Source organism: Lissotriton vulgaris, chromosome 1_1, assembly GCF_964263255.1.
Source record: "Lissotriton vulgaris chromosome 1_1, aLisVul1.2, whole genome shotgun sequence".
Lineage (NCBI taxonomy): Eukaryota > Metazoa > Chordata > Amphibia > Caudata > Salamandridae > Lissotriton > Lissotriton vulgaris.
In genome coordinates, this window is record NC_141685.1 from 1,374,458,579 (window position 1) to 1,374,472,974 (window position 14,396).

The following is a 14,396-nucleotide window of genomic DNA, read 5'->3' on the forward strand; positions in this document are numbered from 1 at the left end:
GTTTTTTTCTGTGAATTTCAATGGTTTTTTAATAGCAAATATCAAAAGCTGTCAAATGTCAAGTACGTGATAGGTAAAAACGTTTTCGTGTTTATGCACGCTGATGTGCTTTGAACGCTGCCCCCCCCCCCTCCCTTATTTTCTCTTAGTAGTACTCTCTCTTTGCAGATAGTGAACGGTAGTTAACGCAGACCTTTACCCCCGATGTAATCCGTCGTACCTGCTTGTCTCTCCATTTGATTGATTGTTATCCAAGCATTTACTGTTTTAGAATTGGTTCTCTTTGGATCATTCTCTATTTACAAACAAGCACAAAGTCGCAATACTCTGTTTAGTCTTTGCAGAAAGTGAAAAATCGTGTAAAAAAATAAAAGTAATCGAGCAAAATCAGTAGACCACTAATTCGATCTCTTTTTGACCTCGGTAAAATACAAACATTAGGAACAACCCTTCATGAGAAATACGAAAATAGTGAAATGAACTGAGCTCCACACCATGCGGGCTGCAAGACAGCTCGACTCCGCCACCCACCCCGCCCAAAATAACGACAAACCCTATGCAAATATTATAAATATAGACAACACACCAGCAAAGAAACAGGGTAAAACATTTTATTAAATAACTATTTACATAACTATTTTATACTTTTTAATGCCCGATCCGGCTAGCTCAATCGATCGAGCATGAAACTCATGCACTGATAGCAAGCATTGAGAGTTTGTAGAACGATGGCTTCAGATTTTCCACATACGGTGTAGTAGCGCGAACTGGGAGGGGGCGTTTGGATCCTGCCCCTTCCCCAAATAAGATTTTCATACGTGAATGTTCGTTCATGCTTTTTGTCCCTGAGTTGCTTCGATGTCACTGCCTTACACAAATGGCATAAGTCCTGGATGTTGAGTGCCATACTTCAGAGTTCTAAGCAGCGCTTGTAACACTGATTAAACCTTATTTGCACCTGCTGCAGCTTCACTATTCAAAGTAAGTGGGGTCCGTTTGTGGACCTGACTGCATTGGAAAAAAAAAAATGTGATACGGTGCCTCCCTAAACCGCTTGACGGAGGCCCCCGAGGGGCGGTGAGATGGCGCGGACTGAGAGGGGGCGCTTGGCTCCTGCCCCCTCCCCAAGTCGTGTTGCCCTGGTGTGGCCTGAGATCGCCCCCGACATAGGCGGCCGGCTCCCGGGGTCCGGCGGAATTTTTTCCCTTTTGATGACTCTTCCATTCTGGACCTTGTCCCACAATCCGTTTGACCTGAAGACACACTGTAGTGGGGCGCCCCTTTACCGTTTTAGTTGCCATTCCGCCCGCTTTTGGTACTCTGTGCCTCTTCCGCCATTCAGCTGTTTACCGCCCGCTCTTGCGACTACAGCGTCTCGCTCACCATGTAGTTGAGTTGCTCCCGCTCTTAAAATTTAACCAAACTTTTTGGACTGCTGAAAGCGGTTGTATTCCGACCACTGGTTGGTGGAGACATTTTGACTATATTCTGGACCTGCGTTCTCGCATAATGCGTCATATGACGCGCCGCGTTAGCGCACCCGGAAGTGCTCCGGTGCGCAAGGCACAGCTTCCCGGAAACGATCCAGAGCGCGCCGCGCAGCGCGTAACGTAAGCATAACAGGTCATGTGACTTGTTAATAAAACTTTTCATTGGTTCATTTTACTTTTGTTTTCCTAATGATGTAAGACTAGGTCATGTGACCTAAAAATAACACTTTTCATTGGATTAAAACATTTTTTTTCCCAAACGATGAAAGCCCCACCTTGTTTCTGGATGTTTCAGACTGAAGCTGGCGTCACCATGAGAGCACCACCATCTCGTAGCTCCGGCGTGGCCATTCCGCAAGCAATCATGGCAGCCGCTCCCCACCGGAAGCCTGCGGGAGTCGAGGGCCCCCAAGACTTTTGTACAATCTTCAAGGCTGAGGGGACGCTTTCGAGAATGGAACCCAAACCCTGGCAGACAAGCGTCCGAGTTCCAAGGTGTCCCAGGGCCATTTTACTGGACCAGGCCCAAATCCGAAGAGCCGGCCGCCATTTTAAGAGTCCTGTGGCAGCCGCCTATCGCTGCATCGCAAGAGTGGGAGCAACTCAACTACATGGTGAGCGAGACGCTGTAGCCGTAAAAGCGGGCGGTAAACAGCTGAATGGCGGAAAAGGCACAGTGTAGCAAAAGCGGGCGGAATGGCGACTGAAACGATAAAAGCGCGCCCCACTACAGCAGACGAGCCTCCGCCATGTGCTTCAAAACTGCATACGTATCTCGTGATATCAAGGTTGGGCAATCAGTACACAACAAGCAGTTACGAGTCCCATTTACACCGGCGCCATTTTGGGCGCGGCCGGGCAGGTCCAGGATCTAGTCAAACATAACAAATGAGGCTGACGACTCTGAAGCAGTTGACGCACAGCAGGACATAGCAAATAAACATGAAGTCTCTAAAGCTGTTAACTCACTGCAGGACAAAACAAGTGAACCTGAAACCTCTGGAATAATTGTCGCTCAAAAGAACAACACACAAAACTCTATAGAGCCTGAAGAAAGAAAAACAAAAGGGCACTGTAGTTTCAGACACACTTAACACTAATGACTAAACAAAGATATCGTCTGTTTATGAAGCAGTTATCATGTTCACAGAATTGACAAAGAAGTGTGCAGACACCAATGCTATTAAGAAACACAAGGAAATCCCTAACGCATCAGCATTCTCGGAAGAGATTGACACAGATAACATCTTAAGGAACAAACAAAGACAAAATAAGGATGAGGAAGTTATCACTTTAGTTTTTTCATCAGCTAGCGACAGCAAGAAACATATTGTAATGGAGATTAGAGAGGCTACGGATGGATAAATAAATTATCAAAAGAAATAGCGACTCCCCCCTTTAGCAAATTAGCTAAATCTTTGCGTAATTTGGACATTGAAGTTATATTATTGTTGTTGTTGTTGTTATGGTTATAGTTTCCTTTTAAGTATAATTCACCAATAGTTTTGTTTGTAGATGTTTTCCCATTAACAATCCCAGTTCCATCACCCGCCCAGGATATCACCACTGTTCCCCATGTCATAAAACCTTAGGATGTTCAATAACTGAAACAGCTAATATGGGTTTACTTACAGGGGACATCTTTTGTTCTGTTTTGTAAAGTAAAACTATTGTGAACGCAAGTATTATACATAGTAAGTGTTTAATATAGCATTTGTCAGTCATTGGTTAAGCAGCTAGGACCTGTTCACTCTTGACACCCCAGGTGCTGTGTATGTTGCACTATAGTGCTGCATCGGGAATACGGACAACCCTATTGATGTTGATTTTTCATGATTGATTATTGTAAAGAAATGGCGACTCCCCCCTTTAGCAAATTAGCTAAATGTTTGCGTAATTTAGGCATAAAAGTTATATTATTGTTGTTGTTGTTGTTGTTGTTATCGTTATAGTTCTAGTTAATTTCCATTCAGAGTGTCCTACACAGCACCACTCTAGGTAAACGCTACTTTATGTAAAACCTGGGACATAGCACTCATTGAAACTATAGTTGGTCACCATGGGGTTTAAAGAAGGGATGGTTCTTCACCTGGGTGCCTTCCACAACTCAGCACGTTGTGCTGCCATGGGACTATTCGCACAAAAGACAGCTTCTGACCATTGTTGTTTTTTTTTAATCAAAAAATGTTTAAATATATTTACAGTTTTTGTTGCGTTCGTTATATTTAAAAGTTAATAAAGTTTTATAATCCAACTGTCTTGGAGTACTATATTTTTTTAAAAAATCGGGTGAATGGGGCCTTGAATCGGGTTATTGTCATGTGTGGGCTTTGCAAGTGTACTGCTACAGGATCGGACATTTCAAACTGAAATGCACGTTCTTTTTCTTACCTTTCCGAAGCATGGAGCGCAATAGCAGGCAGAGAAAGGGTGATGCACGTGTTGAACACTGCCTGGCCTGGCAAGTTGCTGGCAGTGCCCCCCCCGCCCGCTCTTGAAAGAGGGCACACACACACCGCCGCCCCGAGTACTTCACAAATCTTTAAAAGACCATGCGCTTGTTCATGAGGCTTAAATGGTTTATCACTCCTTCTAGAACCCCTGCATCGACCCTCTGACGTTTCCTGGAAGAATTAGCACGTAACACAATACCAAACCCTGTCAGCTGAAACCCCCGAGGAATCGTGGGGCATATTATCAAGGGGGTTTATTTCCGCGTTTTTGGCTATAAAAGCCAAAAAAAGGAGATAAAATTATCTCCCTATTACCAAGCTGTCGCTAACACCAGTTAGTGACAGCTAAAAGGAGATAGCGACCATCTTGGGCCCCGCTTTGCATGTCAGTGATATTTATCACTAATGACATGCAAAGTGGGCGTGCCAAGATGTTAGCGACTGGAAACAGTCCCTAACCATCGCTATCTCCTATTACCAACTTTTGGAGATATTTGCGCTAAGCGCGAATATCTCCAAAAGCTAACACCTGCCCTGAGCAGTTTTTAGCCATGTTATTCAATGGGAGGTGGATAACATGGCTAAGAGCATTTGCTGGATAATGCATGAATATCGCTGACTTTTCAGCGATATTCATGCATTGCGGCCATTTTTTATCGCATTTGCGATAAACCTTGCTAATAGCAAGGTTTATCTGCGATAAAAATCGCCGATGTGCGGCGATAATTTTTGTCTCTAAACAAGTTAGAGACAAAAATTATCGCTAGTTGTTGGTAATATGCCCCCGGGTTTTTGCTTGCAGGAATCGGGAGGCGGGAGACTAGCACTGAAATCAGTAGTCTCACGCCTGAATCGGGAGGGTTGGCATGTCTGGATTCTCTACAGCTGGGGCCATAAACTACATCCGCAGGGCTAGGTGATAGCCTGGGTCCGGCCTGGACAATCGGACACAGAGGAAGAGGAGTGTCAGAGGGTGCGGTAGTGAATAGGGTGAAAGGGAGGTGTCGGGCGGGCACAGGGTGTGATTCTCAGGGAAGAGCAGCGCAGATGGGGGGAAGTATATGGCCCATGCATGAGAGAGAGAGCGGGGGTGACCAGTGCGTGGGGGAGATGCTTGCGAGGGTGGGGAGCCGTGCTGAGAAACGACGGCGTGCAGAGAGTGGGTCTGGTCAAGGCATCTAAAATGGCTGCCGTGCACGACAAAATTGTGGCATTGGACAAAAAGGCAAGATGGCGCAGACAATGTTTATCAATAAGGATTCATTTATAACAAAATATTTACTCGCAGTGACAAAATGGTGGTCAACACTTCCTGATTTCCATCTAATCGAACGTTAACAGACGTCACGCAGCAAAAAAAAAAAAAAAAAGCTCACGCACAGCCGCTGGAAGACATGTATCAACATATTCAGAAAACATAAGGGGTCAGGATACGTCTCCCGCACCCCCTTATACCTAGTAATTTAATTAAAACGAAACACAAAATGGCGAATTCCCGTTTCGCTACCAGTTTGCGGCCCAGTTCGCGGCTCGGGAAGCGCTTCTACCGTGAAAAATATAAATTTTTTTATTTTCCCCACGAGACCCTTTAATAACCCCAACATCATTCCTAGGGGGTCAAGAGAGGTATACCTTGCCCCCTTTCATTAAATTCCCCCTTCGTTTTTCACCTCTTCTTCTCTCTCGATCCTACCGAGAGATAAGATGGCGGCCGCTCCAGACTGTTTAGAATGTTGACAGACACCGGAGGGCCAATCGGCTTCGCATCGCAAAGTTCCGATACGCGAAAAGTTCGCTAACCGGATCGCTGCCCGGAGCGCTGTTACAGATATATATCTTGATTTAAACGTTAATTTCTCAAAATCCACTGAAGCACATATATTGAGACCTAGCAAAGGCACATCGGGCTCAGTGATGTCATCAGTGATGTCACTAACCATGTCATGAATGATGTAATATGTGACATCATCAGCAGTGGATTGCGGGTGCGCGATATATAGTTAGTGCAACTAACTATATATGGAATTTCAATGGTTTTGTGTGAGTAAAATAAGGTTTTGTAAATGCGAATTCCTAACTATATATGGTCTATAACCTATGGTTTTTTCAGTGAACTTATATATATATATATATATATATATATATATATATATTTTCCACATCTTAAATTAAGGCCTCACACTTACCCCTAAAACCTCACTACTCTTTCTGCTTCCCTGCGAACTAAAGCATCCCATCTCAATGCTCAATGGCAAGAAAGAGGACATTTGATTATTTTAGACGTTTTATATATGGGCCAGCAGTGTTTGGCTATTTTCCAAGATTATCCTACTTGCAATTTGGAACAGCTGCACTTTTTGGGATTGGTAGGCTACCACCTGGAAAAACATCCCAGACTGTTTTGCAAACTAGGGAGGTCCGGGCGATGTGCTTTGCATGCACCCCACACCATTTTCCTGTTCACAGTGCCCTGCAAACCTTTAAGTAAAATTACACATTATCCTCACATTTCTGTTAAGAAAGCATCTAGAATCTGCAGGGAGCAATAGATTTCATACCACACAGCCTTCCTCCAAGTCTTCAGATAAAAATGGTACCGCACTTGTGTAAATGAGCCAAAAGACCTTGACAAAAAAGTTGCTAACGTGCTCTGTGGAGAGATCAGTAATTGGGGTAGCTGCAGGATTTGGGGCTATGCTCGGTTGCCACCCATGAAAACCTACCCACCACAGCCATTTTTAAGAAGTAGACAACCAGGGGATTGCAGGGTGGTGTGCCTTGTGTGAATACCATGAGTTTTTCTTACCCACAATGCCCTGCAAGCCTCAATCTTTGCCTGAAATCACGCATTTTCCTTATATTTCTGTGATGGAAACTTGTGGACCCCGCAGAAACCCACAATATTCGTACAACATAGCATTGCCCCACTTGTGCTGATAAGAACTCTGCACCCTTTGTGTGGTTGTGCCGAGTGTCAACAACAGGAACGGATCAAACCGAGCCTCCATGCAAGGGCTCCAATTGACCTTGGTTTGATCCATTCCTTTCGCCAGTGCTAGGCCCAGCCACAAAAGTGGGGCATCATTTATTATCGGGACAAGTGTGGAAATGCTGGGTGGTAGAAATGTTGTGTATTCCTGGGGGTTCTGGAACTTTGTATCACAGAAATGTAAGGAAAATGTGTGATTTCAGTTAAAGTTTGAGGTTTGCTCATTTATTTTGTGAGCAATACAGATGCCTTTAAATCTTATCTTGACACATTTGCTTGGATTTCAGAAAGTCGGTCAAAAGTCAAGTTGCCTTCCTACATTTACTTTTCTTTCTGTGACTGAAGTTAGAGGATTTTCAGCTTGCCAGAAAGGGCGATTAGGCCTTGGACATAGCTCGTCCTAATTAAATCTGGCTTCCCATAGCGAGTGGGCTAGTGGATTTTTCAAGCCCTGGGTCGTCATTAATGTGGCATCTCCAGGTGCTCACTACACACCTGGATCTGAGAAAGTTGAGAAGAGAATAAAACCTGCTGCCTGCACCTGAGAAGAGCCCTGGAGGACTGGACCTAATTCCGAAAAAAACAAAACGCTGTGGAGACCCTACCTGGGACGCTGCTGAGGAGACCCTGCTTGGGACGCTGTTGCCGTTTTCCCTCTACCACCGCGTCAACGACTTGCAGCACCCGCTTCGTGGGCGCTGCTGCGCGGCTTGCTGACTGCCGCTATCTGGACTCTAGCTGATCTGTGCCTGGGGCTGAGGAGACATCACATCAGGGGCGGTGCGCTGCAGGGACTCCATTTCCCAGGACTCCCTGCCTGACCTGGGTCATCTGGTCTGCGCCCCCTGGTAGCCACGCCCCCCGGACGGCACTATCTACAAATCCCCCAGCACTTCTTGAAACAGGCGGGAACCTAATTCCAAAAAAAAACAAACGCTGTGGAGACCCTACCTGGGACGCTGCTGAGGAGACCCTGCTTGGGACGCTGCTGCCGTTTTCCCTCTACCACCGCGTCAACGACTTGCAGCACCCGCTTCGCGGGCGCTGCTGCGCGGCTTGCTGACTGCCACTATCTGGACTCTAGCTGATCTGTGCCTGGGGCTGAGGAGACCTCACATCAGGGGCGGTGCGGTGCGCTGCAGGGACTCCATTTCCCAGGAGTCCCTGCCTGACCTGGGTCATCTGGTCTGCGCCCCCTGGTAGCCACGCCCCCCCGGACGGCACTATCTACAAATCCCCCAGCACTTCTTGAAACAGGCCGGAACCTAATTCCAAAAAAAAACAAACGCTGTGGAGACCCTACCTGGGACGCTGCTGAGGAGACCCTGCTTGGGACGCTGTTGCCCTTTTCCCTCTACCACCGCGTCAACGACTTGCAGCACCCGCTTCGCGGGCGCTGCTGCGCGGCTTGCTGACTGCCGCTATCTGGACTCTAGCTGATCTGTGCCTGGGGCTGAGGAGACATCACATCAGGGGCGGTGCGCTGCAGGGACTCCATTTCCCAGGAGTCCCTGCCTGACCTGGGTCATCTGGTCTGCGCCCCCTGGTAGCCACGCCCCCCGGACGGCACTATCTACAAATCCCCCAGCACTTCTTGAAACAGGCGGGAACCTAATTCCAAAAAAAACCAAACGCTGTGGAGACCCTACCTGGGACGCTGCTGAGGAGACCCTGCTTGGGACGCTGTTGCCGTTTTCCCTCTACCACCGCGTCAACGACTTGCAGCACCCGCTTCGCGGGCGCTGCTGCGCGGCTTGCTGACTGCCGCTATCTGGACTCTAGCTGATCTGTGCCTGGGGCTGAGGAGACATCACATCAGGGGCGGTGCGCTGCAGGGACTCAATTTCCCAGGAGTCCCTGCCTGACCTGGGTCATCTGGTCTGCGCCCCCTGGTAGCCACGCCCCCAGGTCGCCTTCGATAACAACAATAAAAGGACCAATACCACGCTCCGCGGGAGCGCGATGGAGCGCTCGGGGCAAAGGGCAGGCCCTCTACGGCCCTCTACGGCCCTCATCGGCCAGAGGAGGCTGGGCTGGGCAACCCCCCTAAAGGCATCCAAGACGTCGCGCTAACAAGGTAACTGTTTGTGTATTACATCATGTGGCTTATTTAAGCTATTGACATTATATCCCTCTTGTCATACTATGAGGAAGCCAGTCAAAAAGTCAAAGATGCCCACACTTAGATCAAGTACAAAATTGAAATCGGTTCTACCGCAACCACTACCAACTCTAACCGCCATCGATAATATGTTGAAACAAACAATAGGGGCGGTATCTAATGCCATTGCAAATACGGAGAGAAGGATGTCTCTACCACCAGTGACCATCATCCAAGACACGCAGGAAGCACCCATTAACCTATCAGTAGTCACTCTAGACCCCTTAGAAGACCCTGATATTAGTCTGGCCAGCACTCCTTCCTCCTTTGTTGATCTCCCGTGTGCTCAGGCTCCCACCGAAACTAGGAGGGAGCAAACGGCCTCACACAAAAAAAAGAGGAAAACAAACACCATGGCAAATAAAGGGCCCAGGGAAGATCTGAATGGCGGGAAAAAGAAAAGCAAAACCACAAATCACAACTTGGTGACACCTATAAACCCACCAACAGCGGGAATACCTTGCTGGATCACCAACATGGTGGCTGATCTAAAAACGGACCTTGAACATACCATCACCGTGCTGATTAAACCTCTTATGGTCAAAATCGACAGGCTAACATCGTTGATAAATAATAAAGGTGTTGGCCTCAAAGGTCAACCAGCCCAAGATGGAGTACCAACAACAGTAAAACAGGATGGGGGCCCAACCAAAAAACCAACAAAAGATAAGGCTACCCCTACAACGGAACTAGCATCAAACAACCCCCCTAGGGCACCACAAATGAACTTAAAAGATGCACAAAATGATATCACAACATCGAAGATTGGCAAGACCAATAGTCAAATAACCCCCCAAACAAATAAAACATGCCAAGGAACCGCCCAAACAAAAGCTGGAACTACCGATCAAACCACAAAAGTCAACCCCAACACAATTCCGACCTCATCAGTAAAGGCTACGGACAAAAAAACATCAACTCGCTTCAGGACAATCAACCTGCCTCCTGAAGCTTTGCCTTTTGTAGTAGTGCTGACAGGAGTCCCCCCATTAAGAGAAGGCAAAAGGGAAACACAAGTGGAGCTAAAAAACAAATGTGCACAGTGGTTACAAATACACAGACCACTACCCCCCAACATTTACGGAAAAATTCTGTCAGTAAGAAGGGGTGAGTGCATTGGTAGTGGAATAAAAACAATAGCAGGGGATATAATTACAGTGAATTTTAGAGACATTGCAGCAGTTAACTTCATTTGCAACGCACCCCCCAGTAGTGCCCACTCACAAATCCACCCTGTACATTTATCTTACTTTTATCCCTATGCAACTCCAAGACCTGCGCAGAGAAACAGACCCCCGACAAATAGGACCTATCAAATGGAACCCCAATATAGACCGGTCCAGTGGCAAATGCCATTTCATGTGACCCCAAATCATGATTTCTTTCTAATGCAGCATGCACACTGGAACAGGTTTAGTGCACTCGAAGAGGTCGATTGACATGTACGGGGACATTCCCCTGGCATACCAATAAGACCAAGGGAGGAAGGACACTCGATAATAGGAATGGGAATAGGGGCTGTGAATAGCATAGGATCCGCAGACAGCAAGGGAAGTCACAAAAAGACCGCAGAAACTAGGAAGGGAAGATGCGATCTGACAGAACCCCCAGAGCATAGGATAATTAATGAACAAAGCAGACTTGATACTAATAGCAGTCCACAACCCCGTACTGATACATTAACCACAGAAGTAGATCAGGTAGTGCATCTAGGGAGTGGAATAACAGAACAACACAGGGTGGACAACTACGAAAACTTACGAATTGTATCCTGGAATATAGCAGGATTAGCGGCCAAATTTGAATCCCAAGAATGGTTTAACTATATAAATAAATTTCAAATTATATGCCTGCAGGAAACTTGGGCTGCTGAGCCAAACGACTATAGCTTAGAAGGATACAAATGCTTTTTCGTACCGGCTAGAAAGGCATTATCAGGGAGAGCTAGCGGGGATTAGTAATATATGTTAATTTACACATCCAGGGTACATGGGCAAATCTTAACTGGGACTCACACAATTTACAAGTAATAAGGTTTCGTTTTTAAAAGACTAAACCTTTTTTTGGTTAACTGGTACAATGCCACTGGCACAATGGCAAAGGGAGCAGCAGTTAATGAGCTGGACTCCTGTTTAGAAAAACTGATTATTTCGAACAAGACACCAAACCCCCCAAGTTTAATACTTTTGGGGGATTTTAACTGTCACCTTTGTGACAAACTAAAACCATTTAAAATAAAGACTGGTAAGGCTGCACCATAGTGAAAGGGCCGCATTTTGCTCATGTAAAAGAGGGATGGGACCTTGAGAGATTAACTAAAAGGTATAATTTGGTCCACACCTTGGATCTTGTTGAGCTGGGTGAAAATGGAGACCTCAACCCAACATTTAGAGGTAGAGGTTGCCAGTCTTATATAGATTTTATCTTAGTCTCGCCTCCACTAAAAAGAAACATTAGTAAAATTATAATTGATGCAAGTATCTTTAGTGATCACAACCCGCTGATACTTACCATTAAAGGGTTTGATTTTAAAATAGGGCCAAAGAGAACGGACGTGATAGAAAAGGCAGTGGATCAAGGAAGGAGAATTAAGTGGGCCAGGACTGACGGGGATCAATTCTATAAAAAATTGATATCAGAGGGTCTAAAGGCAATAAACATATGCCTTGACCCCAGAGTGGAAGGAGCTTTAGTGGTTAGGGCATTTGAAGAAATTGCATGCCACGTAAATAATCTCCTGACGACCTCTAAATCTGGCAAAGTGTCCTCCACCCCTCGCTGGTTCGATTCCCTCTGTACCAAGGCGCATAAAAACTGAAACTCAGCCTTCATGCTAAACCAAGAGATAAATCTATAATAGCACAGAATAGATCAGAATATAAAAAAGCCCTAAACACTCGCAAAAAGAGCCTACAAACTCAAGCCTGGGAGGACCTAAGGGACGCCGCAGAAAGGCGAGACACACCAGGTTTTTGGAAGATCATCAACACCCCATGCTTCCAGGACCAAGGAGCACCGAAAATAACGAATACCATCCTACCAGAACAATGGCAGAATCATTTTCAGGGCCTTTATAGCCATACAGGACATCCAACACAGGGTGATGAACCAAGGTTAACACAGCCCTGAAAACTGGATTTTTCCCTGAAAGAAGTCGAAATGGGAATAACAGGGCTTAGCAAAAACAAAGCACCCGACCCGGACGGAATACCACCGGACCTCTTCCTAAGCAAAATCGAACTATGGGCCCCGTTACTAACAAGGGTACTGAATGAGGCAGTGGTGGCAGGACTGCCTCGTTCCTGGTCAACAGCAACCATAGTACCGATTTATAAAAAGGGGAACCGTGACGACCCTCAATGCTATCGCCCCATCTCCCTCATCGATGTGACAGCGAAAGTACTGGGGCGAGTCATTTTACACCGCCTGCAGGAATGGGCAGTGGAGCACCAGGTTTTCTCAGACATCCAATATGGCTTCAGGGAGGGCAGATCTACCACAGACCAATGTCTTAACCTATATCTTCTGGCAGCAAAATATACCATCGCTGGCAAGGGGTCCATTTTCATGGGGTTCATGGACCTTTCCGCGGCCTTTGACCGTGTAAACAGAAGAAAACTCTGGTCACTATTGATAGAGTTAGGAGTGGATCAACCCCTTGTGGATACCCTACAATCTCTTCACTGGAATACATCGGCAAGCGTGAGGTATAACCAAGAGGGAAACAAGACCGACCCCTTTGCTTGCACCAGTGGAGTGAGGCAGGGCTGTATCCTAGCGCCTTTCCTTTTTTCCATTTATATCAACTCTCTGGAAAAAGAACTCCTCAAATTAAAGGTGGATTCGCCCCAAATTGGCCACCGTGCAGTGTCGGTACTACTTTATGCCGACGACGCGGTACTACTAGTCAGAACCCCCCCCTAGGTCTACAAAAGCTGATTGACGGTTTTGTCGAGTTTATGGATAAACTGGATTTATCGACAAACCTGGGAAAATCCTATATCATGTCAACAGGGCCAATGAAAAAGGGGAATTTTATTTACCATATTGGATCACATAAGATTGACCAGGTCAAAACCTTTACATATTTGGGTGTACTGTTCGACAGCCTTCTTAACTTTAAACCTTTGGCGGAGAAACACGCAACGAAACTGGCGGCCTCAACAGGAGCCATCATGGGGTACGGCCAAAGACTAGGAAGATGGTCTCCTGAACAAATACTAAACTTGTATAGATCAATTTGCTGTGCGAAGGTAACCTACGGTGCAGAAATTTGGGGTTTTATTGACAACAAAATACAGCAAATACAGGTAGAAGAAAATAAATTCCTGAGAAGAATCCTGAAAGTGCCACAGAGTGTCCCGGCCTATGTCATTCACGAGGAAGTCGGTGAGCCATTTATAGAAGATCGTATTAAAGTTAAACCTCTATTGGCTTGGGTCAAAATATGGACCAACCCTGAGGCGGCTCTAACTAGACAAATCATTAAGGACTGCCTCAAACGTGATAAAGGACATAACATCCCCTGGCTAAAGTATGTTAAGGACTCTCTAGAAGAAATTGATTGTATAAACTTTTTCACATCCCCAGAAGTCCTAACTGTTGAAAGCAAAACAATGGTAAAAAAACTTTTTCCAGAACGGTTACAGATGATCAGGACAGAGAGAGAAAGGTATAAACCTACTGTTTTTTCTTACTGTCAACTCACTGCGAAGCAGGGAATGGAACCATACCTGAGGGTCATGTATAATGCTCAGGATCGTTATCACATGACTTGTTTCAGACTCAACATGCTCCATCACCTATTTGCGGTTCCTCCTGGATTCACTCACACCGTGGCGGAGAAGGGTACCTGCGGCTGCGACAACAGGTCTCCGCAGGATACCCTTCACTTCGTCTTATTGTGTTCCTTTTACTCAGTTCCAAGACGCAAGTTTTTAGTGGGGATTCTTAAAGAATCAAAGTTAAGACAAGCAAAATCGGCTGTGAAGTTCCTACAAGAAGCAGAAGATGCCCACACACTATTTTGTATTATAAACTTTATTCGGGTAGCACTTCGGCTAAGAAATACCAGAGAATTTGGACTCTAATATTATCAGATCCCCGAAAAATGAATTCCTTTTCCCCACCAGTCTAAATTGTAATACAGTTTTAGCTAATTTTTAACATTTACCCTCTTTTTAATAGAAATTGTTTTTATTAAGGTGTGTATAATGTACATGTGCTTTTATGATGTCTTTTTAAGCATCGAATAAAGATTACAAATCGAAATTGAAATTGACTGGACTTGCTCTATTTCTTCT

At 45.8% G+C, this 14,396-nt stretch overlaps 1 protein-coding gene across 2 annotated transcripts in view; it reads left to right on the plus strand.

Moving 5' to 3' along the window:
* FBXL12 (F-box and leucine rich repeat protein 12) overlaps positions 1 to 14,396 on the plus strand; it is a 79,435-nt gene that overhangs the window by 46,332 nt on the left and 18,707 nt on the right. The gene's annotated exons all lie outside the window — the stretch shown is intronic.